Consider the following 27193-nt stretch of genomic DNA (forward strand, 5'->3'; position numbering starts at 1 on the left):
TCCTGTTTTTGGTATAAATCAGAGAAAACAAGAAAAGATTAAGTTAAAAGATATATTACCCCCAATATTCTTAACATCATCATTTAGAAGCCAAGGGTAGAAGCACAAATCAACTGCCCATCAACAGTTGATTGGCTGAAATAGATGTGAGATATTGATAACATAATAAATACTTCATCATTCAACATATTAAAAAGTAAAATTCTGCACTTTGGAACAATGTGACTGGATCCAAAGTGTGTTGCACATAGGAAAATAAGTCATACAGAGAAAAACACTATAAGTTGTCACTTAAATGAGGAAAATAAAGAGATAAGAGAAATAATCATTAAAAAAACAGAAAAAGAATCACATATATATGTGTAGTGTAACAAGTAGTGGTTTCCTGTGGGGAAAGGGAAGAAGGATGGAGAAGACAGAAATGCGCAAGCTACAAGTAATAAACTTGAGAACCAAAAGGACTATATTTACAGCACAGAGAATTATTTTAATAATTTAATTTATTTTAAAGAGATTATAGGGATAAATTTTAGTAAAATGTGCATGTAGGTGGGAAAAACATTGAATAAAAGAACCCAGGAAATCAAAATATTTTGTAGTACTATGACATTAAGGGAGGAGATTTGTTCACTTTGTTTAGTGTTCTTATAATGTCCTAATTAGTATTTAAGCTTTTAATTGAAAAAGTATATAATTTTAAAATTGAAATAAGTTTAAACTATTTTTGTCTCTCCCCTTACATCTAAAGTCAGTAAAACGTTCACATCTGAACAAGAACAACTACAACACAAAACAATACTCCAGAACGCATGTGAACAGGTGAAGTTTGGTGGACTAAAACACAAAAAGGAGACTGAACTGAGGAAAGATCAGTGTTGGTGTCTGCAACCAAGGCCAACTAAATAGGATATCTGAGTCCACAAGTTCAGAGAACCCAGTAGAAACAGGGTCTCATCAGTTCACACAGCTTCAGCCTCCAACTGCACCAGAACTCATGGTCAAAAGTAACCAGGAGGCAGCCACAATGGAGACAGAATTTCCATATTTCAGACAATCAGACATTCATGAAACTGTCCTTAATCCCCGTTCACAGTGGTGGAAACAAGTTACATTGCAACACTGGACATGTCAAGGGCACTTGTCTGATTCCAAATACCCACCTGTCTTTACAACTTTCCTCAATGTGTACACTGATTCTCAAGGGATATCAGATAAAAGGAAGGGTTCGCTGTCCCAGTGGCATTAACTACCAGAGAATTCTAAGAAGTGACAATGAAAGCACATCTTTTATCCAGACAGTAGCGACCGCAAAGTGCCATTTTGAAATATTATCAGAGGTAGCTCAGGTAAGCAAACCAAAAATTGTGAAATAATGCAAGCTACCAGAAAACATATGCAAGGACTCCAACTCCCAATCTGTTATTTAGTGTAATCAGAGAAATAATTTATCAAGATCATGACCAATCTCAGTAACATTATAGGGCACGCTAACACACAGATAGACACACACAGACACTGAGACAGACACAGACACACATGCACACGCACACGCACACGCACCTGCACACACACACACACACACACACACACACAGTGTCAACCCTGCAGCAAACAAACTTAAAGACATGGTATATTGCCATATAACTAATAGAGAATCCAAATAAATGTCATACAGAAACTCAATACAAAATACAAAACTAAGAAAGCAATTTAGTGAGCTTAGGAATAAATGAAATGATGAAAAGGAATACATTACCAAAGAGACTGAAACTATAAAATAACCAAACATTATTAGAGGACCAGGAGAACTTAATAAATGAGATGTAGAATGCAACAGAAAGCATTGGTAGTAGACTGTCTTTGTGGAAGAGAGATTAGCAAACTCACCAATACAAAACTAGAAATGATAGGAGATGGCAGAAATTCAAGATATTAAAACGTGAGGAAATTCTACAGTAGCCATCAGACTTCCTCAGGAAGTGCACATTAGAGTGGAATCCTGTAGGGGGCAGAAAGTTAGAAGGCAGCTGATGGTTTATTTAAAGAAGTAATAGTTGATAACTCCACGAAACTGTGTAAGGAACTGATGTACAAGTCCGTGAGCCAACAAAACACCAATAACTTTAAGACAAAGGGACCTCCTTCAAGATACATCATATGCAAATTGACAAGAAAATGACAAAGTAAAATTTTAAAGGCAGCCAAATAAAGTTATGATAATCTACAAAGGAACCACCATTAGGCTATCAGCAGATTTCTGAGCAAAAACATATGCCAAGGGTAAATAAAATTGTGTTTTCAAACTACTGAAATAAGAAATCACTCACCGAATAATATTTACACAGTTATCACTTAGATGTAAAGCGAAAGTGAAGACTTTAACAAACAAACCTGAATGAGATGAAAAAACAAAACCGAGACACCTTAAAAGAGGTGTAGAAAAGAAGTCTTCTAAGAAATATAAAATGGCAAAAATATGCAAAACATTGACCAAAATGCTAAGGAGAGACCACGAGAAAGTTGCAACTGTTTCTTTGGGTATGTTCTTAAATGCTACTATACTTTATGGATTAAAGAGAGAAGAAGAGGAAATAAGGTGCAATAAATATAGATACTTCAAACTGGTATCATTTTCACAAGAGTAAAAGAAATTATTTGAAACAGTAATCATAAAAACTGAAGAGTAAAATGAAACAATATTAAAGGAAGATGCTATCAGCGGAAAAAGGACTAAATTATACATGATATGTTTTATTTTTAATTGAAGTACATTAGATGTATAATATTGTGTAATTTCAGATGTGCAGCATAGTGATTCTAACCAGTTTGCAGATTATATTGCATTATGAAGTATTACAATACTTGTAACATAGAATTATTTTAAGCTATTGTTTATAATTCCCTTATATATGCAGATTATCATTGTTGCTACTCTACTTAATGTATACTTCTTTCTATCTTTCAATGTCCTACAATTAAATTCTCTTTCCCTTCCACTTTGGTAAACATAAATTTTTTCCCATAACTTTGAGTCTTCTCAAGTCTTGTCTATATAATCTTTTTACCTCTCCCTCATGTCTCTATCTATCTATCTATCTATCTATCTATCTATCTATCTATCTATGTATCTATCTATCTATCTATCTATCTATCTATCTATCTATCTGTCTATCTATCATGTACGTATGTATCTATCCTTCTATCTATTTATCTGTCATCTGTCAATAATCAAAGATGTACACAGATATTTGTTATTCTTTAGATTCCACAGATAAATTAAATTATATTCTTTTGTCTTTGTCAAAGTTACTTCACTAAGCACAATATTTACTTGGTCCTTTCATGATGCTGAAATAGCAATGTGTTATACTTTTTCATGGCTGAGTATTATTCCATTGCATATTTATAGAAACATCATTTCTTTTTAAGTCCATAGTCTGCTGTGGACTATTGGATTGCTTCCCTTTCTTGCATATTATAAACTGTGCTGTTGTGAACATTGGTTCTTCTCAATTTAGGGTGTTTTCCCCAGATTTTTTTTAGGAGAGTTATTACTGGGTCATATGGTAGTTAACTTTTTAGTTTTTAAACAAATCGGAATACTGATTTCCAAAGAAGTTTTACCAATTTACATTAATACCAAGAGTATACAAGAGATTTCTTACCTCCACATCGTCTCCAACACTTACTATTTGTAGACCTTTTGATAAAAACCGTTTGACAAGTATGAAGTGATAACTCATTGTGGATTTGATTTGCAATTATGTAATAATTAGTAATGTTGTGAAATTTTATCACTTGCCTGTTACTCATCTGAATGTTTCTTTGGAAAAATGTTAACTCAGGTACTCTGCACTAGTTTTTGATTGGGTTATTGTTTTTCACCTTGAGTTGTGTAACCTAAATCCATGTTACATCTATTACCCTACATCTATTAACCCCTGGCCACTTGCATTGTTTGCAAATATGTTCTCGAGTTACACAGGCAGTCTTTTCATTTCATTGATAGTGTCCTTAGCTGTGCAGAAATTTTCAAGTTTGTTTAAGTCCCACTTGCTTATTTTTGCTTTAATATCTTTTGCCTTAGGAGACTGATACAAGAAAATATTCCTATGATGTATATCCAATAGTGTATCACCTATATTCCCTTCTAATAATTTTATATTATCAGGTCTTACATTTAGGTCCTTAATACGCTTGGAGCTTATTTTTGTATATGATGTCAGGGAATGCTCTCATTTCACTGTTTTACTTGTAGATGTCCAGATTTCCCAACACCATCCATTAACGGGGCTGTATTTTCTCCATTGTGAACTGTTGGCTCTTTTATCATAGATTCATTACTCATAGGTTTGTGGAATTAAATCTAGGCTCTCTATCTGTTTTTTTTTTAATTATATCTCTGTGCCAATGCCATACTGTTTTTATTACTGTAGGTTTGTAGTATAGTAAAGTATCCAGGAGGGTTATACCTCCAGATTTGATGTTTTCTCAAAGGTCATTTTGGCAATTTTCAATGGTTTCATGAAAAACTTACAGTTATGTATTTCTTGGTTCTGTGGAAAATACTACAGCTTCGTAACAAGAATTGCACTAAATCCTTAGGTTTCTTTGTGTAGTACAGACATGTTAACAATATGAACTGTTTCAATCCAAGACCACAAGACATCTTTCCATTTCTTTGAATCATTTTTAATTTCCTTGTCAATGTTTTATAATTTTCAGTGAGTAGCTCTTTCACATATGTGGTTACATTTATTCCAAGATATTCGGGGGAATGGGGTTTTAAATATTATTGCTTTCAACGTCCATCTTAGGGTATCTCATGATCAATGTGGACAAATGCAAGAGACGTCTTTACATTAATCTTGTACCCTGCTTCCTTGATGAAATTATTTTTTTGTTCATATTAGTCAGTTTGGGGCCATTAGGATTCTTTGTGTAGATTTTTATGCCTTCAATACTGGTGACAATTTTCTCTCTTTGTTTCCGTTTTGTGTTCCTTTTACTTATTTTTCCTTTCCTTTTCCTTTCTTCTATTACTATTTTACAGAAGTGGTGACAGTAGGTATCCTTGCCTTGTTCCCGAATTTACCCAGAAGGCTTTCAGTCTTTCCCCTGAGTATTATAAATTGTTATAAATGGACTTTAGTATGGTGTGAAATGTTCCCATTGTACTCACACTCATGAGAATTCTGATGATGAATGCATGTTGAATTTTGTCAAATGCTTTTTCTTTGTGTATTTTCATGGTCTTGTGAATTTTGTCCTTCCTTTATTAGATATGTGTCATGCTGCTTGACTTGTGTATGTTGAACCATCCTTGTCACTCTGGAAGGCATCCAAATGATCATTGTGTATAATCCTTTCTATATATTACTGGATTAATTTGTTGAAGTTTTTCGAGTATTTTTGAATCTATATTCATCAAGGATATAGGATTTTCATTTTCATTTTTTTTTTTTGGTAGTGTCTTTGACTGGTTTTGTTATCAGGGTAATGGTGGCCTCATGGAATAACTTTGGGAATAGTCCTTCCTCCTTTTTTTAAAATACTTGGGGGGAAAGTGATTTTAGTGAAGAAATCCAGGAATTTTATTCAAGTGGTGTTTTTAAAATTATACATTTTATTTAACTTATACTGATTGCTCTATTCAAGTTCTCAGTTTTCTCTATATTCAGTCTTGACAGGATGTACGTTTTTAGAAATATATCCATTTCTTTTAGGTCGTCCAGTTTGTCATCATGTAACAGCTCATAGAGCTTTCATAATCTTTCTTCTATTTCTGTAATATCAGATATTATTTCTACTGTTTCATTTCTTATTTTGTTTGGGTCTAGTCTCTGTATTTCTTTATAAGCCTGGCTAAATGCTTTTCTGTTTGTTAATATTTTAAGAAAATTAAAACTGCTGATTTTATGATTTGTATTTTATTTTTCAAATTTTATTTTATTTTCAACCTAATCATTCAAGATTTCTCATTCTACTGCCTTTGGGTTTTGTTTGTTCTTATTTCTTGTTATTTTGGGTGTTATGCTTGGTCCTTTGTATGAGGTATCTCTTGTTCCTTGTAGAAGGCCTGATTTATTCAAAACTTACTTTGTAGATTTGCCTTTGTTGCATCCCATACATTTATGAAGCTGTGTTTTCTTTGTAATTTGTCTCCAGGTATGATTTTATTACTTCTTTGATTTCATCATTGACCTTGTTTAATTGTATTTTTTTAAAAGATGTGGTTTTCTCTCATGTTTGTGCTTTTCCTATTCTTCTTTCAAGAGTTGATGCATAGTTTCATAGTTTTATGTATGGAAAAATACTTGCTATTATCTATATTTGCTTAAAGTTCCTGAGACTTATTTCATGACATAATATGTGGTTAATTCCTTACATAACATCCTGTGCACACTTGAAAAGTTCATGTGTTCTGCTTTTCTGATGCAGTGTCCAATAGCTCAGTTAGTTTCAAATGATCTAATATGCTATTAAGATCTCTGTTTCCTTACAGATAGTCTTTCTGAATGATCTGATCATCACAATAATGAGGTGTTAAACTCATCTACTATTATTGTTTTATAATGAATTAATTCTTTCATCTCTACTAAAATTTCTTTTTATACTTAAGCTCTATGGTTTTGGGCCATATATAATTTAATGAGTGTAATTCCCAATTTTTTAAATTGATGTCTTTTTCTTTATACAATCTCATATTTCTTTCATTTTGGCCCTTATTTTAAAACGTATTTTGTATGAGTAGAGCATTACAATCTGCACTTTCTTTTCATTTCCATGGAATAACTTATTCATTTATTTCAAGACTATGTTTATCTTCCACCATAAAGTGAGAATTTTTGGGGTGGAGGCAAAGATGCTGGAGCAGAAGGATGTTTGTAGGTCACCCTTTCCCACAAATGCACAAAGACTCATCCACAGATACACTCAGCTAACCAGAGAACCTGCAGAACTGTGACAGAACATTGTCCTCTTCAATAGATAAAGATGCGAAAAATCTGGTAGTAGAAGAGGAAGAAAGAAACAAGAAAAGGCAAAACAGAGTGGGACAGGTACCACTGGGAGGGATCAGCAGAGATGGACTGGTGCTCATTCACTGCGTCTTCCCTCTCCAACTGAGAGTTCAGCAGGAAGGGGGATGAGCCTCCAAGGCTTGGACCTGTACAAAGTATAAGTTGACTGACAGAACTAAGTTAAACAGGCACAGAGGATCCCTGTGAATCCTAGCAAATGATGCAGCCTGGAAGCTGGGGGCAGGGCCACGCTGCCCGAACTGGTTGGTAGATGGGGATGGCTGCGATGCGGCATCCCAGGGAAATGGAGTGGGCTTTGTGACATGGCTGTGGGTGCACAGGGCAGAACAACCTGGGCCCTCCATAAAACAACAGCCCAGATGTGCCCTGTGGGTGGAAGGGTGCATTCCCCATCTCTGAAAATCCACATATTTTCTAGGTAAAGAGAGCTGGGGCTCAGACACAGCCACCATACCCTCTGGTGCTTTGCACTCAGGTGGCAGTCATGGCAAAAACTGCATCTACACCTAAGGACTTAGAAACCTCAAGGGCCACACGGAGACTTGTCTACATCCTGAGGCAGATAGGATCCTACTGTAATGGTTCCTCAGGGAACTTGTCTGCCAAGACAAATAAGGAGTTGGATTTTGGCTCCTACCAGGGACAGGGCAGTTCCTCATACTTCCCTGACCCCACTTCCAGTGTGCATAAACGAGGCAGAGCGTACAGTGGCACAGAGCAGTTGAGTGATTGGCCCACTGAGGGGGATGGTGGCCCACATATTTTGGGCTGGAATGCAGCCCCTGGCCATGGTGTTTAGAGGACATGATGCCCAATCCTGCCTGGTCAGTCTGCAACATCTGACTGCAGCATCGTGCAGGACAGTGACAAGCCAGCCCAGAGAAAAGAGAGCTGCACCTGACCCAGTGTTGGGTGTAGGAGCGAACTGCTTACCAACATGCCCTGGGAGCAGCACAGATAAGGTCTCCAATGGAGGGCCTCTGGAAAGAGCAAGATGAGCTTCCAAATCAGGATGAATACAGAAAGATTTCACATTAAAAGTACAGAGTCTCCAGGAGGACACTGACCACCCCCTTGTTTTAATCTGTTTTTCCGGTTCCATTTTCAATTACCCTCCTAACTTCTACATCATCTGCAATTATATATACCCCCACTTTAATCCCTTTGAAATTGTTGAAAATATTTTATTATTATTATTTTTCAAAACTCTGTTTCAACTTGCTTTAATATTACTCATTATACAATGTCTTCAAACCTTTATTTCTCCCTTCTTATAGTTCTTTCTCTCTCTCTCTCTTTTCTCTTTTGTAAGTTGTACTGCTACATAGGCATTAGGTAGATAAACTCCTTTATGACCAGAGTAGATAACTGAAACTCCAAAAACCAAAATGCCAGAGAGGTAGGAGCAAGCTGAAGAAGCAGAGAAACCATTCCCAATTAAAACAACAAGAGAAATCCCCTGAAAGAATGATCAGTGAAATAGACAATGATATCCAAATAGATCTAGATTTCAAAAAAGGAGTGATCAAAGTACTGAAGGAAATAAAAGAGATAGTGTTTAGAGATAAAAATATGTCAAAAATGAAATGGAAGATATACAGAAGAGCAGAGAAGAATAGGTAAACACATTAACTGAGATGAGGAATGATCTAAAGGCATCGCAAATCTGACTAGATAACACAGAGAAATGAATTAGTGACTTAGAAGACAGTACAATAGAAAGCACCCAATCAGAAGAGCTACAAGAGAAACAATGAGAAACAAATGAAAAAAGCATAAGGGACTTATGGGATAATAGAAAGCATGCCAATCTTGGCTTGATAGAAGCCCCAGAAAGGGAGGAAAGATCAAAGGGGATTGAAAAGATGTTTGAAGAATTCATGACTGAGAACTTCCCAAACTTAAAGAAGGAATCAGATATACAAGTACAGGACGTTCAGTGTGTTCCAAACAAGAAGAACCCAAATACACCCACACAAAGACATATAATTATGATGGCCAGAGTCAGGGATAAAGAAATGATCCTAAAGTAATAAGAGTAGAGCAAAGAGTGAGTTACAATGGAATCACCATAAGGCTCCCAGCTGATTTCACTACAGAAATACTACAGGTCAGAAGGGAGTGGCAAGATATATTCAAAGTACTGAATGAAAAAAATGATATACTGTAGGATACTTTGACCAGCAAGTCTACCCTTTATGGTAGAAAGAGACATTAATAATTTCACAGACAAGAAAAAGATTCAAGAGTTTAACAACTCTAGACCATTGCTAACAGAAATATTGAAATGTGTTCCCTGAAAAGAAAAGAAGCAGGATGCTACAGAAATGTGAAGCTCACAGCTGGAAAGGTGATAATTCATGAATTACAAACAAAATAAACACAAAATTTTTAAACAAGACATACAAATCATTGAGAGTGGGAGAGTGTGGCAGGAAAATAGAGAATTTTTTTTTTGGTCTTTCCTTTCAAAATTTTAGTTCTCGGTTACTATCATTTTAATAAAAGCAGTTATAATAAAGGTCTATAAGACATAAAAAAGGGTGACAAGAAGACAAAAACTTACCAGGGAGTCACTAAAACTGAATAAAATTCATGATAATACAAAGGAAAATTACAAAACCATAAAAGGAAGATGAAAGGAACAAAGAGGAAATACTAAATTAAATGGAAATTAAGGTTAAAATGGCAATAAACTCAAACCTATCATCAAATAATGTAAATGTTAAAGGACTAAATGCTCCAGTCGAAATTCATAGAGTTGCATGCTGGATAATAAAGCAAGAACTTTCAATATGCTGCATACAAGAGACCCACTTCAGAGAGAAGCACACAAATAGATTGAGAGTGAAAGGATGGAAAAGGATATTCCAAACAAATGGAAAAGCCAAAAAAGCAGGTGTTGCAGTACTGATTGCAGACAAAATAGTCTTTAACACAAAGGCCATAAAGTAAGATAAAGAAGGACATTATATAGTGACTGAAGGAGTGATAAAATATGAGGATAGCACACTCGTTAATACATACGCACCAAATACAGGAGCACCTCAGTACATAAAATAATTACTAACTGATATAAAGGGGGATTTATATTTGGAGATTTCAACACTGCATTAACGTCACTGGACAGATCATCGAGACAGAAAATAAATTAGGCAACAGAGAAGTTAAATAATACAATAAAAATAATAAACTTGGTGCATATCTTCAGAGCATTGCACCCCCCAAAATAGGATAAACATTCTTTTGAAGTTCACGTGGAATATTTTCCAGGATTCATGATGTACTTGGGCACAAAAGAAACTTCAGCAATTTTAAGAAGATAGTAATTACCTCAACCATCTTTACCAAACACAATGCCATGTAGCTATAAATCAACAACAGAGAAACAAATGATAACAAAAGGAAAACATGGAGATTAAACAATATTTTATTATAAAACCAATGGTTCAATGAAGAAATAAAAGCTGAAATGAAAAAGTACCTTGAGATTAAAGAAAATGAAAGCAAAACCACCCAACATTTAGGGGACACAGCAAAAGCAGTGTTGAGAGGGGAGTTTATAGTGATACAGGCCTTCCTCAAAAAAGAACAATCACAAATAAACAATTTAACCCACCAGCAGAATGCACTAGAAAAAGAAGAACAAAAAACCCCAAAAGGCAGCAGAAGGAAGGAAATCATAAATATTGGGGAAGAAATAAGTAAAATAGAGATTAAAATCACCGTAGGGAATACGCAATGAATGCAAAAACTAGTTTTTTGAAAAAATAAGTAAAATCAACAAACATCTGTCAAAACTCCAATAAAAGAAAAGAGAGAGAGCAAAAATTAGAAAAATAAGGAAGGAGAACGGAGAAATAACAACAAATAAAAAAGAAATACAGAATATCATTTGAAAATATAATGAAAAATATATTTAAAAAACTGTATAACCTAGAGGAGATGGGAAAGTTTCTGGAAACATACTGCCCACCAAGACTGAAACAAGAAGAAACTGAACCCTTGAACAAGCAGAGCACTAGAAATGAAATTAAAATAGTAATGTAAAACCTCCCTACAAATAGCAATCCAGGATCGCACAGATTCACTGAGGAATTTTACAAAACATATAAAGAAAAACTCATATCAGTCCTTCTCAAACTCTTCCAGAAGATTGAAAAGGAAGGAATATTCCCAAAGTCATTCTATGAAGCCACAATCTCCCTGATACCACAACCAGGCAAACACACTACCAAAAAAGAGGATTATAGGCCAATATCACTTATGAACACAGGCACCAAAATCCTCACCAAAATAGTAGCAAATAGAATACAACAACACAGATAAAAGATTATACATCATGATCAACTGGGGATAATGCCAGGGACACAGGGGTGGTTCAACATACACAAATCAATCAGTGAAATGCAGCACATCAACAAGAGAAAGAACCAAAACCACATGACCATCTCAATAGATGCAGCAAAACCATTTGATAAAATTCAACACGCAAGTATGATAAAAAAAATCTCACCAAAGTGGGCATAGAAGGAACATATTTCATAATCATGAAAGCTATAGAAAACAAACTTACATCCAACATAGAACACAATGGTGAGAAAGTCAAAATTTTCCAACTAAAATCTGGGACAAGGCAAGGGTGCACACTATCACCACTCTAACACAATATAATCTTGGAAGTCCTAGCCACAGCAACCAAACAAGAGAGACAATTAAAAGGGACGCAAATTCGCAAGGAAGAGGTAAAAGTCTCACTATATGCAGATAATATGTTACTATATATAGAAAACCCTACAAGATCCAGATAAAAACTACTGCAGCTGATCGAAGAATTCACAAAGGTAGCAGGTTACAAGATTTAGGTTCAAAAATCTGGCATATCTTTACGCTAATGATTCAGATAATACTATAGAGGTATAGTCAACATGACAGCAATGTTTCTGTAGGAAAACAGACATATAGGCCAATGGAACAGAATAGAGAACCCATAAATGAACCCACAAACTTTTGGTCATTTAATCTTCAACATAGGATGCGAGAAAATACAATGGAATTGAGACAGTCCATTCAGAAAATGTTGTTGGGAAAACTGGACAGCAGCATGTTAATCAATGAAGCTAGAACACTCCCAATGAAGCTAGAACACCATACACAAAAATAAAATCAGAATGGATCAAAGACTTAAACATAAGACAAGGTATAAAAAACCTCCTTGAGAAAAACATAGGCAAAACGTTTTCTGACATACGTCTCGAAAATCTTCTTGTAGAAGAAATAAAAACAAGAATAAACAAATGAGACCTAAAGAAACTTACAAGCTTCTGCACAGTACAGAAACCAGAAGTAAAACAAAAGACAACCTATGGAATGGGAAAATAGTTTGCATATGAAACCGACAAAGGCTTAATCTTCAGAGTATATAAGCAGCTCATCCTACTGTAAAAGAAAAAAATAAACAACGCCATCCAAAAATGGGCAGAAAACCTAAACAAACGATTCTCCAAGGAAGACATACAAATGATCAAAAGGCACATCAGGAAATGCTCAATATCACTGATTATCAGAGAAATACAAATCAAAACTACAGTGAGCTTTCAACTTACACTAGACAGAATGGCCATCATTCAAAAATCCACAAATGACAAATGCTGGAGAGGCTGTGGAGAAAAGGGAACCGTCCTTCACTGCTGGTGGCAATGCAGTTTGGAACACCCACTGTGGAAAACAGAATGGAGATTCTACAAAAGCCTAGGAATAGACTTTCCATATGACCCAGGAATCCCGCTCCTGGGCTTAAATCCAGAAGGAACCCTATTTCAAGATGACACTTGAACCCCAATGTTCATAGCCAGCACTATTTGCAATAGCCAAGACATGGAAACAGACTAAATGTACAGCGACATTTGACTGGAAAAAGATGTTGAACATTTATACAAATGAATACTAGTCAGCCATATAAAACAACAACCTAACGCAATTTTCAGCAACATGGATGGTCCAGGAGAAAATCAGTCTAAGTGAAGTAAGCCAGAAAGAGAAAGAAAAATACCATATGAGATGGCTCATTATTGGAATGTAAAAACAAAATGAAACAAAAACAAACAGCACAATTTCAAAACAGAAATAGACTCACAGACATAGAATACAATATTTTGGTTGCCAAGGGGGCAGAGGGCGGGGAGAGATAGACTGGGAGGTCAAAATTGTAGAATAGATAAACAGGATTGTACTGTACAGGACAGGGAAATGTATAAAAGATCTGACGGCAGCTCACAGAAGAAAAAATGAGACAACAAATGTATATAAGTTCATTTTAACTGAAAATTTGTGCTCTACGATGGAATTGGAGACAACTTTGTAAAATGACGGTTAACCAATAAAAAAAGTAAAAAAAAAGAAAAAAACATGATCCTAAATATTACAGGTGCAAATATAAATTATAGAGGAAAAATAATTCTTCAAAATTGTAGTAAAACAGAAGATTTTGTTTTATGTTTTATTTTTAAGATAAGCAAAATCAGAAAACCTCTAGCCAGGTGCATCATGAAGGAAAGAGAGATGCTTCAAAGAAATAAAGTCAGAAATAAATAAGAGAAATAACAATTGTTACCTCAGTTATACAAAATATGTTCATTTTGTTAACACATATTTGCCAATAAAATGGACAAATTAGAAGAAATAGACAAATGTCTAGAAAGAGGCAGATATAAGGAGAAACAAATAATTTGAACAAACTGTTTCTAGAAGAAAGATAGAATCTGCATTTAAAAAAATTGTTGAATAGAAGTGCAGATATAAACAGCTCCCGTGGAGCAATGTACAAAAATGCAAAGCAGAACTTATACTCTTCAGACTATTCAAAAATTGTGAAGGTGTGGGAAACTCTCAAATTAATTCTATAAAGATTTCATCACACTGATAGCAAAGTCAAAAACAAAGTATGGGCAAAGACAACTTCTAGCAAATATATTTGATTGATTTAAATGCAAATATTCTACAAAATATTATTAGCAAACTAAACCCAGCAAAACCAAAAATGAATCATACACCATGATCAACTTGGATTATTTGCAGGGTCACAAGAGAGGTTCAACATACACAAATCAATCAGTTTGATAAACCACATTAACAAAGGTAAAAGAGAAAACGACGTGGTTATCCCAATAAACCCATCAAAAGCATTTCACATAATTCAACATTTATTAATTAGAACAGTGACAACAACAACACAAGAACAACAACAGCAACAACAACAATAGAAACCTCTTACCAAAGAAAGATTCTGGAAATATATCTCAAAATATCTAAAGTCATTTATTACAGAAATATATACAACATAATATGCAAAAGTTAAAAACTGAAAGCCAAATTAAGGAATACGACAAGGATACCCACTCTCACCATTTCTATTAAACACAGTATGGGATGTCCTAGCAACAGCAATCGGAATAGAAAAAAATTTATTCAAGTTGGATTGAATGAAGTAAATCTGTTATTAATTTAGATTGAGATAATAATCTATATAGAGAATGCTAAATATTCTCCACACCAGAACAACTAAAACTAATAAAGGCATTTAACAAAGTTGCCTGATTCATGATTAATAAACAAAAACTGTCACATTTCTTTACACTAAAAATGAAATATTCCATAATTTTAAAAAATCCATATGAAATCAGATCAAAAAATGAAAAACCTAGGAAAAAACAAAGATAATAAAATCAAAAGGACACTGATAAATAAATTTGAAGATGATGCAAAGAAATGGAAAGAAATCTCAAGGTCTTAGTTTAGAGCAATTAATATTGTTAAACTATACATACTACAAAATATGTCTACAGATATAAAGTGATTCAGATCGAACTACATCATATTTTCCACAGAAATAAAAACAGTCCTATGATTTGTATGGAACAGCAAAAGAACTAGAACTGCAAAAGAAACAATCAGGTAAAAGAACAATGTTGGAGGCATAACCCATAACCCTCCCAGATCTCAGACTATAATACAAAATTACAGTAATCAAAACAGCACAATACTGGAAAACAAACATCTATATCACTGGAACAGAATGCAGAGGCAGAAATAAAACATCACACCTATGGTCAACTAAACTATGACAAAGGAAACAAAAATATACAATGCCTAAAAGACAACCTTCAGCAAGTGATGTTGAGAAAGCTAGATATCTGCATGTAAATCAATGAAATTAGAATACTCTCTCACACTGTACAAATATAAACTCAAAATATTTTAAATATCTGAATCTAATACATAACACAATAAAACTCCTGGAAACTAACATAGGCAAAACAATAGATAAATTGTAGAAAAATTTTCCTATGTCACTCTCCCAAGCTGAAAACAATAAAAGCAAAATAATCAAATAGGTCCTAATTAAACTTAAAAGCTTCTACACAGCAAAATAATCAGAATGAAAAGATGAACATCCAAATGGGAGAAAACATAAGGAAACCGTGCAATCAACAAAAGGCTAATTTCTGAAATACACAAATCGTTCATACAACTCCATTTCAAAAATCTACAAACAACTCAACCAGAAAATGAGCAGAAGACAATTCTCTAAAAAAGACACACAGATGATAAACAGGAATATAAAAGCATGCTCACATTGCTAATCATTATAGAAAGGCAAGACAAAAATAAAATGTTTTATCTCACACTATTGAGAAGGGTTTTCATCAAAATGTCTACAAATAATAAAGACTTTGGAGGTTGTAGAGAAAAAGGGACTCTCCAACGCTGTTGATGGGAATGAAAATTGTTGCAACCACTTTGGAAACAGTATGGAATTTCCTTTAAATAACAAAGATAGATCTATCATTTGACCCAGCAAACCCACTCCTGGGCATATAAAAAATAAAACCTGAAAACAAAGAATACTAGGGTAAAACATAAGAAGTACACTTGACTTCATTTGATTCTTCTCACTGGCAAGGGAAGCAGAAGCAAAACTAACAAAAGATGATTGTATCAGTCTAAACAGATTTACACTGCAGAAGAAATGATCAATAAAATAAAAAGTCAACCAACACAATGGGAGAATATATTTGCAAGTGATATTTTACAATCAAGTGTTAATATCCAAAATATATGGCAAAGTCATACACAACCACAACAAAAAAGACCAAACAATACAATTAAAAAAAAGTCCATAGGAACTGAATAGATTGATCTGAATCAATTTTCTATAGAAAGCATACACTTTGCTATATGACACATGATAATGTGTTCAGAGTTATAAATTATTAGGAAAGTCATAAGCCAAAAATGAGACAAGACCTCACACTTCTCAGAAGGCTCTCATCAAAAAGAAAAGAAATATATGTTGGTGAGATTGAGGAGAAAAGGGAACGCCATGGAAACTCTTGATAGGAATGCAAAGTGTTGATTCCATTGCATATATACATCAATTTTCTTCATTCATTTTTCTGTCAAGGAATATTGTGTTTGTAGGCCCCTGTCTGAAGGCTCTAGAGTATAAGCCCATGGGCTGAACTGATAAACAAGTAGTGAGGAATGTCTCATATCCAGGCTGGATAAGAAATGGCATAATCAATGTATCCAGTATGGATGGCTGAAGAGCCTATGCTGGGTAAGATCTTCAGAGGAGGACAATCTAAGACAGGCACAGCTGCCTGGATAAGAGATGGCCTACTTAATGAAGATCCGTGGTGAACTTTAAAACAATCCTTCATCATTTAACACCCTGTGCTTACTGCAGGAGTATGGGGACATAAATAGCTTAAGATTATTATCATTGTTAAAACTTAGATGATATGTGAAGCATTGTGCATGTCCTATATAAACCCTTTTTCTTAGAATCAATAAACACAGAACTGCTTCGCTTCTCTCCACAAAGTGTTTGTGTGTATATTATACCGTGCCACTGAAAGGGTTAATTTAATTTGTTGGGAGTATCTTAAAAGGATGTTGCATTAATACAATGCTCTTTCCACACCTATTGAGATGGTTATGTGAGTTTTATTTCTCATTCTATTAGTGAGGCATGTCACCTTTATTGATTTGAATATTTTGAAGTATCCTTAAACCCAGGGATAAATCCCTTAAATCATGTATGTGTATGATAAGTTAAATGTGTTGTTGAATTCATTTTCCTTCTGTTTTGTTGAAAATTTTGGCACATATGTACATCAGGGATAATAATCTATATTTTGCATATAATGTCCTTTCTAGCATTGTTATGCAAATAAAGCTGGAATCATAAAACAAGTTTGGATTCTTTCACCCCCTTCAAATTCTTAGATGGTTTGGGGAAGTATTGGTGAGAAAGTTTCTTCAAATATATCACAGATTTCACCAGCAAATTCATCTTGTAAATATTTTCTGGCTTGGGAGGTATGGATTACTAATATACTCATACACACTTGTGCTCTATTTAACTTTCTAATTTCTTCTTGATTCAGTATGTGAAGACATATATTTCTGGGAATTTGTCTTTAGTTCTAGGTCATTCCAAATTGTTGGGTATTGGTAATTTCTTATGATGCTATGCATCTCTATAACATCAGTTGTAATATCTTCTCTTTTATATCTAATTTTATTTGAGTTTTTATTTTCTTAGCCAACCTAAATGTTGTTCCAATTTATGTTTAAAATAAACGGGCTTCATTTTTTTTTATCTTTTAAATTGTTTCCCTTCTTATTTGCCTTACTCTCATTTATTCAATTTTCTTCTTCATTCTGTTTTCTCCTAGATTCTTGATGTGTAAAGTTAAGTACTGTGAATCTTTGTATTTCTTTTATTATTAAATACTATTTATTTATTTATTTATTTATTTACTTAATTATTTACGTATTTATTCATTTACTTATCATTGAAGTACTGCCATTTACAATGTGTCAATCTGTGGTGTTTAGCAATGTGTCCCACTTCATGCATATATTTGTGTGCTTATTAAACTTAACTTCACAATATTTAACATACTGCCCTGTGTGATACAAATGAAATTTTGAAAACATCTATTTTTATATATAGTGGATAACATTTATAACTCTACAACTCCCAAATATATCCTCTCCAAGCCCCTTTTAGCAGTAACCATAAGATTATTAAGTAGATCTGTTAGTGTGTTTCAGTTTTATAGATGAAATCATAGTGTTCTCATCCAAATTTTTTTTTAAGGTTCTACATATATCATGTCATGTATTATTTTTCTTTCTCTTTCTGGCTTACTTCAATTAGAATGACACAATATGGGGACATCCATTTTACTGCAAATGTCATTGTATTATCATTTTTTATGGCAGAATATTATTCCATTGTGCACATATGGCATAAATTCTGTATACTGTTATCTGTTGATGGACAATAACGTTGCTTCCATATCATGGCTATTGTGTATAGCACTGCTAAGAAATTTGGGGTGCAGGTGACATTTTGAATTAGGGTTCTCTTTGATATATACCCAGAAGTGGGATTGCTGGATCTTATGTTAATTCTATTTTTATTCTTTTGAGGAATCCCCATCCTGTTTTCCACAGTGACTGCACCAAACTACATTCCTACTGACACTGTAGGAGGGTTCCCTTTCTCCACAGCTTCCCCAGCATTTATTGTCTCTGGACTTTGGATGATGGCCATTGTGACTATCGTGAGGTGATACTTCATTATAGTTTTGAATTGCCCTTCTCTGATAATGATAGCGAGCAATACTTTTTTCATATATCTGTGTGTCATTTGTATGTCTCTAATGGAGAATTGCTTGTTTAGGACTTCTGCCCATTTACGGATTGGCTTCTTGTTTTTTTTAAGTATTATTATTAGGTTGTATGAATTCTTTATATTTTGGAAATTTAGCCTATGTCAGTTGCATCACTTCTAAATATTTTCTTTATCCTGTCGGTTGTAATTTTGCTTTGTTTATGGTTCCCTTTGTTGTCAAAAAGCTTATATATTTAATTAGGTCCTATTCACTAATTTTGATCTTACATCCATTACCTGGGTAGTCTGTTCTAGGAGATCATTGCTGCGATATATCTCAGAGTGTTTTGTGCATGTTTCCTTCTAGGAGATTTACTGTGCCTTGACTTACATATAATTGTTGAAGTCATTTTGAGTTTATTCTTGTGTATGGAGTGAAGGAGTGTTCTAAATCCATTGCTCTGATGCTGCTATCTAGTTTTCCCAACACCAGTTGGTGAATAGATAGAGCAACCAGATATAATCTCTCACACCTATGATCAATCAACCCATGAAAAAGGAAGTAAGAGTATAAAATTAAGAAAAGACATTCTCCTCAATAATTACTGCTGGGGAGACTGAACATGTAAAAGATAGATTAAAATATTTCCTCACATTGTATACAATCCATGAGCACAGAATATCTTTCTATTTATTTTGTTTACTTATATTTTTTGCACCTGTAATATATAGATCTATGTTTAGAACTTTTATTTCACTTATCAAATTTATTCCTATTTTATTCTTTTTGGTATAAATTTACACACAATTGTTTTGCTAAATTCTCTTTCTGATAATGTGTTGTTACTATAGAAAAATGCAACAGATATTTGTGTGTTGATTTTATATTCTGCAAGTTTGCTAAATTTGTTCATTATTTCAAACAGTCACTGGAGGGGTCTATGGAGTTTTCTATCTAGGCATAATTATGTCATCTGTAAAACCTTCACTGATTTATTACAAGTTTGATGAATTTTATATTATTTCTTGACTAGATGTTCTGGTTAGGACTTCTAGTAGTGTAATTAAGGACTTCTGAAAATGAGCATCTTTAACTTATTACTGGACGAGAGGAAAACTTTCCTGTATGTTAACATTGAAATTGAAGTAAATAATGGGTTTTTAATATATGGCTTTTATTATGCTTAGTTACATTCAATCTAGAGTGAATTTAAGAATATTTTTATAAAAATGTTAAGATCAGACCAGTCAATAATTTTCCTAAATATTTTGAGGTTTTTTTGAATTCTTTTTTTTAATGGGATGGTATCACATATATTCATTTGTGAATGTTAAATAATATTTATGAATCAGGACTAAATCCAACAAAACTACAGTTTATAATACTTATAATGTGCCATGGATTCAGGTTGCTAATATTTACTTAGAATGGAACTTACAGATATTGAAGGAAAAATTTACATTGTAGCTTGAGGGTACATTTATTTGTTTAAAAAATTTTATCTTTCATTTTGAATTTGGCCTCTGTTTAATGGAATTTATTTCTAAATAAAGAATATAACTTTTGGTAGAACTGGATTTACTACAGATTACTGACACAGAATATAGCTATTATTTATAATTAGTGAACAAGACACTTGCCATAAAATGCCGTATTATACTAACAATGCCAACTGTTTCAAGACTGAGAAAAATATTGCTTCCTAAAATGTATTACCTGGTCTTTTCCAACCCAGCCTTCATATGCAGTTATATCTTTGTTTTTTGATTGTTTGTTTGTTTGCCCCTTAATGGAGGTAATGCTTATTGAACCCAGGATCTTGTGCACAAGTCTATTTATCAACATCATTTTGGAACATTTAAGAAAAGCCACAAGTGCATGGATTATAAAGATGACAAGATATTTTATTACTTCTAGGGAACGATAAACCTCTGAGTGAAAGAATGGCAAAAATAAACATTTGTAAATATTCAATAAGCTTGTTTCTTTGGCAATTTTGAAGTAGAATATTAAATTACATTTGTTTCAATTATAGCACTGAATTTCAATTTTAAACAATAATTCCGCTTTGGGATTTCTTAAATTTGATTGATTATTTTAATCTAATTTTATTTCCTAAATATTAAAAATTTATATATAAACATAACAAATAAACTGATATTTATTCTTCTCATGTTTTGAATATAGAGCTACTTATTCTAAAGTACACAGATAAATACATACTTCCATTCCCAAATCAAATTATTTTTCACTTTAATTACAAATGATGATGAAATTGTTATACATTTTCTGTACAGGTTTTACACAAATTTCACTTTAAATTCCAAAACTTTAAAATTATTTTATATATTTTCTGCATTATTTATACTCTGATCACAAATCTGTCATAAATTTGTGTTCAAAACTATGGACATTGTTTTTAATTAAAAGACTCAAATATTTAATTGTTTAAAAAGCTTTTGTGGGAATAATATTTGCAGATCACAGTATAAAAATAAGCATTCTATATGTTTCATTTTAACTGAATGAATGAGAAGTAAACACTGGCTGAAAGTTACACTTGAGTTGATAGGATACCAGTCGTTTTGTGATGTCACAGCTACTCAGGTTGAGAACCATTGTGGTTGCCTAGCACTTTATTTGTTCAGGCCTGCCAAAGCAGTATTTGAAGCTGCAGTGCTCAAAATCATGCAGATTAGAAAAGTAGCTGCAGAAAAAGTTATATGAATTGGCATATGTTTCTTCAGAAATTCAAGATGTGTCATGTAAAGATGGACCAACTGCTTCAGGAAAATCCGGTAGATCTCTATTTTGTGATCAATCTCTGGGGACTTGGACGTGAGGTCTATGATTGAAGAAAATGCTTCTCAGAATTTGTCTGAAGAATCCTTGATAAAAAGGCCATGTTACACACGTTGTGTCCCTGAACCAGATGAAGATAATTATTTTCGTTCCCTGAAATTTCCCAGAAAACTCTGGAAAATGGCTGGGAGTGACCAATTTAAATCCATCTGGTGGGATGATAATGGAACTTCCATAGTGATTGGTGAAGATGTCTTTAAGAAGGAAGTTTTTTTAAGAAATGCCCCTTTCAGAATATTTGAAACTGGAAATATGAAAAGTTAAGTTAGACAGCTTAACCATTATGGGTTTAGTAAAGTACGACAGAATATTTAAAGATCTGCTTGTCTAGCTGTCTTTCTGACAGAAGAAAAGGAAGTCTCTGTTTTAAGCAAAGTATTCAGAAACTTTAGTTACCACTTGGTAACGTATATATAAAATTTTATTTTGTGCATCAATCTATGGTAATATAAATGTAAAGCTAAATTTGAAAATTGTATAAAACTACTAAGGCTAAAATGCTTAATTTTTCTAAAACATGATGACAGTGCCTTATGTATTCATATTATAAGAAACTTTGCTGGCAACTATGAATCTAAGCAGAAATCTAAATAAAGGTATTAAAGCTGCTTTTCAAAAGTGGCATTCACCGTTACTGCAAATTCTAACTTCTTAAATTTGATGACTGTACTATTTAAATGTGTATTTTCCAAATAAGGAACTTCAAAATGTCAGCAATATTCATATTTTGATGATATTACCTTTGGATAGTAAACGTGAAATCTGAGGTTTTATATGTTATGCTTATTGTAGTGTTGTCTTTTGGTTAAAATTCTTACTAAAATCTTTATACTTTGGTTGTAGCTGCAGTTCTATCATCATCCAAATTTTAAACGAGGCTGTCCCCAGATTTTAGTGAGAATAAAAAGAAGAGTTGGGATTAAAAATGCCTCTCTGGTGTCTTCATTGGCTGAAGATTTCAACAAGAAGCACTATAAAGCAGGGGGTAATATGGATAATCATAATTCTGGTTTTGTGGCTGACACTAGTGGAGAAAGTTCATTTTTACCTTCTGCAAATTTAAACATGCCTCTAATAAGGGAGCCCTCTTCTAGCCACATAGTTGGTGATACAAATACCTCGATAAGAGGTGATTTTTCTCCTCCATCATCAATGTCAGTTAGACCCTCAGAACAAATTGCAGTGGATCAATGTTCTATTTTAAATGAGTTGACCACTGTCCACTGGCACTCTCAAAGCAGCTACACTGAAGCAAATGGCCGTGTTGTGAACTTCATTACAACTACAAATTCTACTTCTCAGTACAGCATTTTATCTCCTATACAGAGGAATTATATTGGACAGATGTTGGAGCATTCTAGTTTTCCAAATATATATCATAACATATCTGCCAATGAAGGGAGTTTTTCTAAACTTCAACCAGGGAGAAACCCACGGTTTCCAGTGACAGTGATAGCTGATACATCAGCTACCTCTCTTTCAAGGACAATTCATCAGACACCTTCAATATATGAACGTCATCCTAATCACAACTGATCTACCAGCGGACTACCAGATTATGCAGGATAACAAAGATTAAAAGTGAGGTTGGCAAATGTCAACAAATATCTGCAATTTTCTTATTTGAACAATAAACATAGATGTATACCTGTATTTACCTTATTTTTTTAAATAGTGTTAAGTGTTAAATGGGAGACTATGTTACTATTCTAAGAAAAAATGAGATATTTGATTGATATGAACATTTGATGGAAAAATATGGGAGTTAATTTAAATATTTTCTTGTAAGGAAGAAGAGAAAATGCAAGAATTTGGAAAAAGACTAAAACATGGAGAGAGGGAAAAGTTCTAAGTGGTTTCTGGTTCATCCTGGAAAGTATGAAAAGTGTTAAGTTAGGATGTGTTACAACAGAAGATAAATGCAGGACCCGGCCCAGGGATCATGGTCTTTATTATGTCATCCCTGGAATCATAAAGGTCACATGATATAGTCTCAGATGGCACAATCAGCATGTGGTAGAATTTATGAAGTAATTTTATCTATGGTCTTCTTTGTGTTGTTCTCAAAGCATTCCAATTGGTGCTTTCATTTCCTCCCCTCAAGATTCTACACTATATTTTCTTTTTGATAATTTATCTTGCATTTATTTTCCAGCCAAAGACAAGCTAACTTCCTCAGGGTGGCACTTAATGCCTTTTCAAATCTAAGCAAACAAACTCAACTTTGTTTACTAATTTCTTTATAAATCTGGACTCTGCCTACCTTGGCATATCTATATGATTCACTGTATCTTGAGATACATCCAGGCAAATGCTTGTCAACTATGTTAGCTGGAACCTCACCACTTTGCTCCAGCTCATCCTTGGGCTTTGGGTGTCCTCCTTTTACCTACTTAGACTTTCCCAGTCTCAGTTCAGAAACTACCTCCTTCAGATGTTTTCTGTCTGTCCCCCTTTCCTTGTCTAACTTGGATACCAGCACAGTAAACACAGCACATGCCACAAGATGCATATTAGAATTTAGTGAATGAAAAATACATGTTGACTTTAAGCAAAATCTACTTTCCTGAAACAACAAAACTCTCATGGTATTCAAACTATTTCGTTTTGGTCTTTACTCTTCACCACAAACTAGCTCTTTTCATAGCCCAAGGACTAGTCACTCAAGACAGTAATTGGAGGTAGATACAGGAGACAAAGTATTATTTTCTTATCCATTCATGCCTCCAGAGGCCTAAAGCATTCCATTCTCATTTTCTTCATTATTTCCTGTCTCTTCATCACCCACCCAACCCAAAATAGTTGATTCTCTTACCCATACTAATAACTATACTGCATTCTAATTAATTTACTTCTTAGAATCAGAGATTTGTCCAGAAGAGACAGTGATATTGCAAATATTTAATGTAGGTTTATGCACCCCCCCATAACTTGTGCCTATCTAACCTTCACGCAGGAAGAATCTAAGAGGTACTAGGACCTTGGTTGGGGTGATCGTATTCAGTAACAAAATTGCAATCTAAAATGTGTGGACTAGAAGTAGGTGAGGGTGGTGGAATTAAAAATTTGTCCAAATGCATGAGTACCAATTTTCTGCAGATATTAGGAAATATAAAATATTCATGGAAGACTTTGACTATTTCCCATTAATTTAAAACAAAAGGTGAAGCATTTTCAGAATGTGAAATGCCCTGAAGTGATGGAAAAATTGTAGGCAACGTCAGAGTGTCTAAGGTTTCTGCTCATAATCATGCAGAAAGTGTCAGCTGATAAGACTGGAATGACAACATTGATTCCTGAAAATATGTCACCAGTTGTAAAGAAAGCCTTTGATAATGTGGAGAAAGGGCAAATGGGCCAGGGTAAGATCTTGCAAAATCCCACCAATATGTCCTTTACCAAGAGAAGAAAAGAGGCCACTTGAAGCAGGAGAGTTTTGTCTGGACAGCAGTGGTTTTTCCTACAACAGAAACATCAAGCTTTTAAGTTTGTCAGCACAACTCTGATGGTGGCTACGTTGTTGCTTGCATTAGCAGTCTGTGGTTCAGATGGGCTGTTTCAGCAGCTATTTTCCATCTCTCTTATCAGACAGTGGGTCTTAATGTGATCATCTGAACAAGGTTCTATAATAAGTCAAAAACTACACTTTACTCTCAAAATTAGAAATCCTAAAGATGAATATTGTTTGTCCAACTGTAGTTTTCTACCTGGGAAAATCTCGACTATTGGCAAAAGTACAAAAGTTGGCTGATGCTTTGAAAACTATTCAATGAGCTCTGCCTACAGAACTCTTCCCACTAAATACTACAAATCTCTCTACCACTGTGTGTGTGTGTGAAGATGGATTGTTAAGCAGTAACTAAATTTGTCTTAGTTGAGTCATCAGTAAATTATTATTCTGCAACTGGCAGAATCTCTGTGAATTAAGAGTTTCATTGAGCCACCAGATTTTCTTCCGATCAGGGAGAGGTATATTATGTTTCTCCCAGTATATTAATTGTTACCTGTTCATTAAATTCCGAGCTGATGCTAGGGCCAATCAACTGAACCCTTGAATTGGAATGAGGCATATACATTCTCCAGTCCCCAGAGCCCAGCACAGGACAGTGTCTCCTTTTTAATTTAAGCTTATGTCTAATTTCTTTTTTCTTCTAATTCTCATTGTTGACACAACTTATTTTGGCTTTGATCACCCCTTGACTAATTTAAAGGGACTGAACCACTGACTTATTCCTGTTCACCTAGAAATTTGAATAACCTTATTTTTTGTACTACCTGGAATAGAGTGAGCGTAGTCAACATTTTGAAAGCAGTCTTCAGTCCTAATAATGCAGAACCTTTATACTTCTGTGCCCAGCACTTGAGCAAGAATGTTTGTTGTGGATCTCAGAGATTATCCTCACATCCCCTAATACAACCATGAGAAAACACCAAATTGTTTTCCAAAATCAAGTCTTTGTCAGTATTACATTCCCATTGCAAAAGAGTTAAGAATTGTAGGAGTTCTGAGATTTTACCATGATGAGATTTTTAGCAACCTAACATGTTCATTTCTTACAGATGCTATTGGGGAGATGAGACCATTGGTCAGAGACAGTGAACTTTATCACTCACAGAAAGAGCAGCCAGTTTCAAATTTGTATCCATTCCCTAATATCAGATGAATGTATATTGAGAAATTTTGATGCCTGCAGAAGCAGTGGTCTGTTAACATGAAGAAAATAAAGGCATGGTAAAACACTAATTTATTAGTATCTTCATGTATTATTAGAATCACTTATTTATTAGTATTTTTACCTAGGATAAGTATATCATGACTCAAGTTTACTTGCTGCAGAAACAATCATGAGAAATGACATGGTAATATGTGAATATTGACTTTCCATTTTTCCTTCCGCTTCTATTGAGATATAATTGGTGTAGAATACTGTGTAAGTTTAGGTGTACAGGATAGTGATTTGATTTACAAGTATTATGAAATAAATATCATAGCAACTTTACGGAGAATTCATTATCTCAGTTAAATACAATATTAAAGAGTTACAACTTGTCTTTTGGTTGTGATGAGAAAACTTAGGGTCTACTCCCTTAACAACATTCATATATAACATAAAGCAGTATTAATTGTAATTTTCATGTTACTATGGGGCATCCCTAGTACACATTTATTTTACGGCTGGCGGTTTGTAGTTTTGAGTGTATTAATCAAATCCTCTTTTCCCATCCCCTGCCTCTGTTAACTACAAATCTAATTTTTTTCAAAAATATGTTTGTTTTTGAAGTGTACTTAAATATATAAACAGTTTTTGATCCTCATACACAACGTAGTGTTTTTTCTATTTTTAGTAAATTTCAAACTGATCACCAGAATATATCTAGTTATTGTATTTTGCTATTTAAAATATTTCATACTTATTTTTTATTCCCCATACAGAACATTTCTTGCCCTGACGCATTTAATTTGCAACTGGAAAACTTTTTCTCTTAATTTCCGTCAAATATTTCTTTTTCCTCACACCATTTCCCTCCTTCTTGTGATCAACCTGTTTCTTTGCATATCTATATCTCCTTTCAGTTGTGGTATGTTCATTTCTCTTA

At 33.9% G+C, this 27193-nt stretch overlaps 2 long non-coding RNA genes across 2 annotated transcripts; both read left to right on the top strand.

The window, feature by feature from the left end:
• Positions 1-21351: 21351 nt before the first annotated feature.
• Positions 21352-22612, top strand: LOC140693920 (uncharacterized). The gene is made up of 2 exons (XR_012069629.1): positions 21352-21531; positions 22439-22612. It is a non-coding gene; the product is annotated as an uncharacterized lncRNA (long non-coding RNA).
• Positions 22613-22904: 292 nt separating this feature from the next.
• Positions 22905-26339, top strand: LOC140693937 (uncharacterized). The gene is made up of 2 exons (XR_012069656.1): positions 22905-23176; positions 26156-26339. It is a non-coding gene; the product is annotated as an uncharacterized lncRNA (long non-coding RNA).
• The last annotated feature ends 854 nt before the right edge of the window (positions 26340-27193 follow it).

Source organism: Vicugna pacos, unplaced genomic scaffold (assembly GCF_048564905.1).
Source record: "Vicugna pacos unplaced genomic scaffold, VicPac4 scaffold_20, whole genome shotgun sequence".
NCBI classification, from domain to species: domain Eukaryota; kingdom Metazoa; phylum Chordata; class Mammalia; order Artiodactyla; family Camelidae; genus Vicugna; species Vicugna pacos.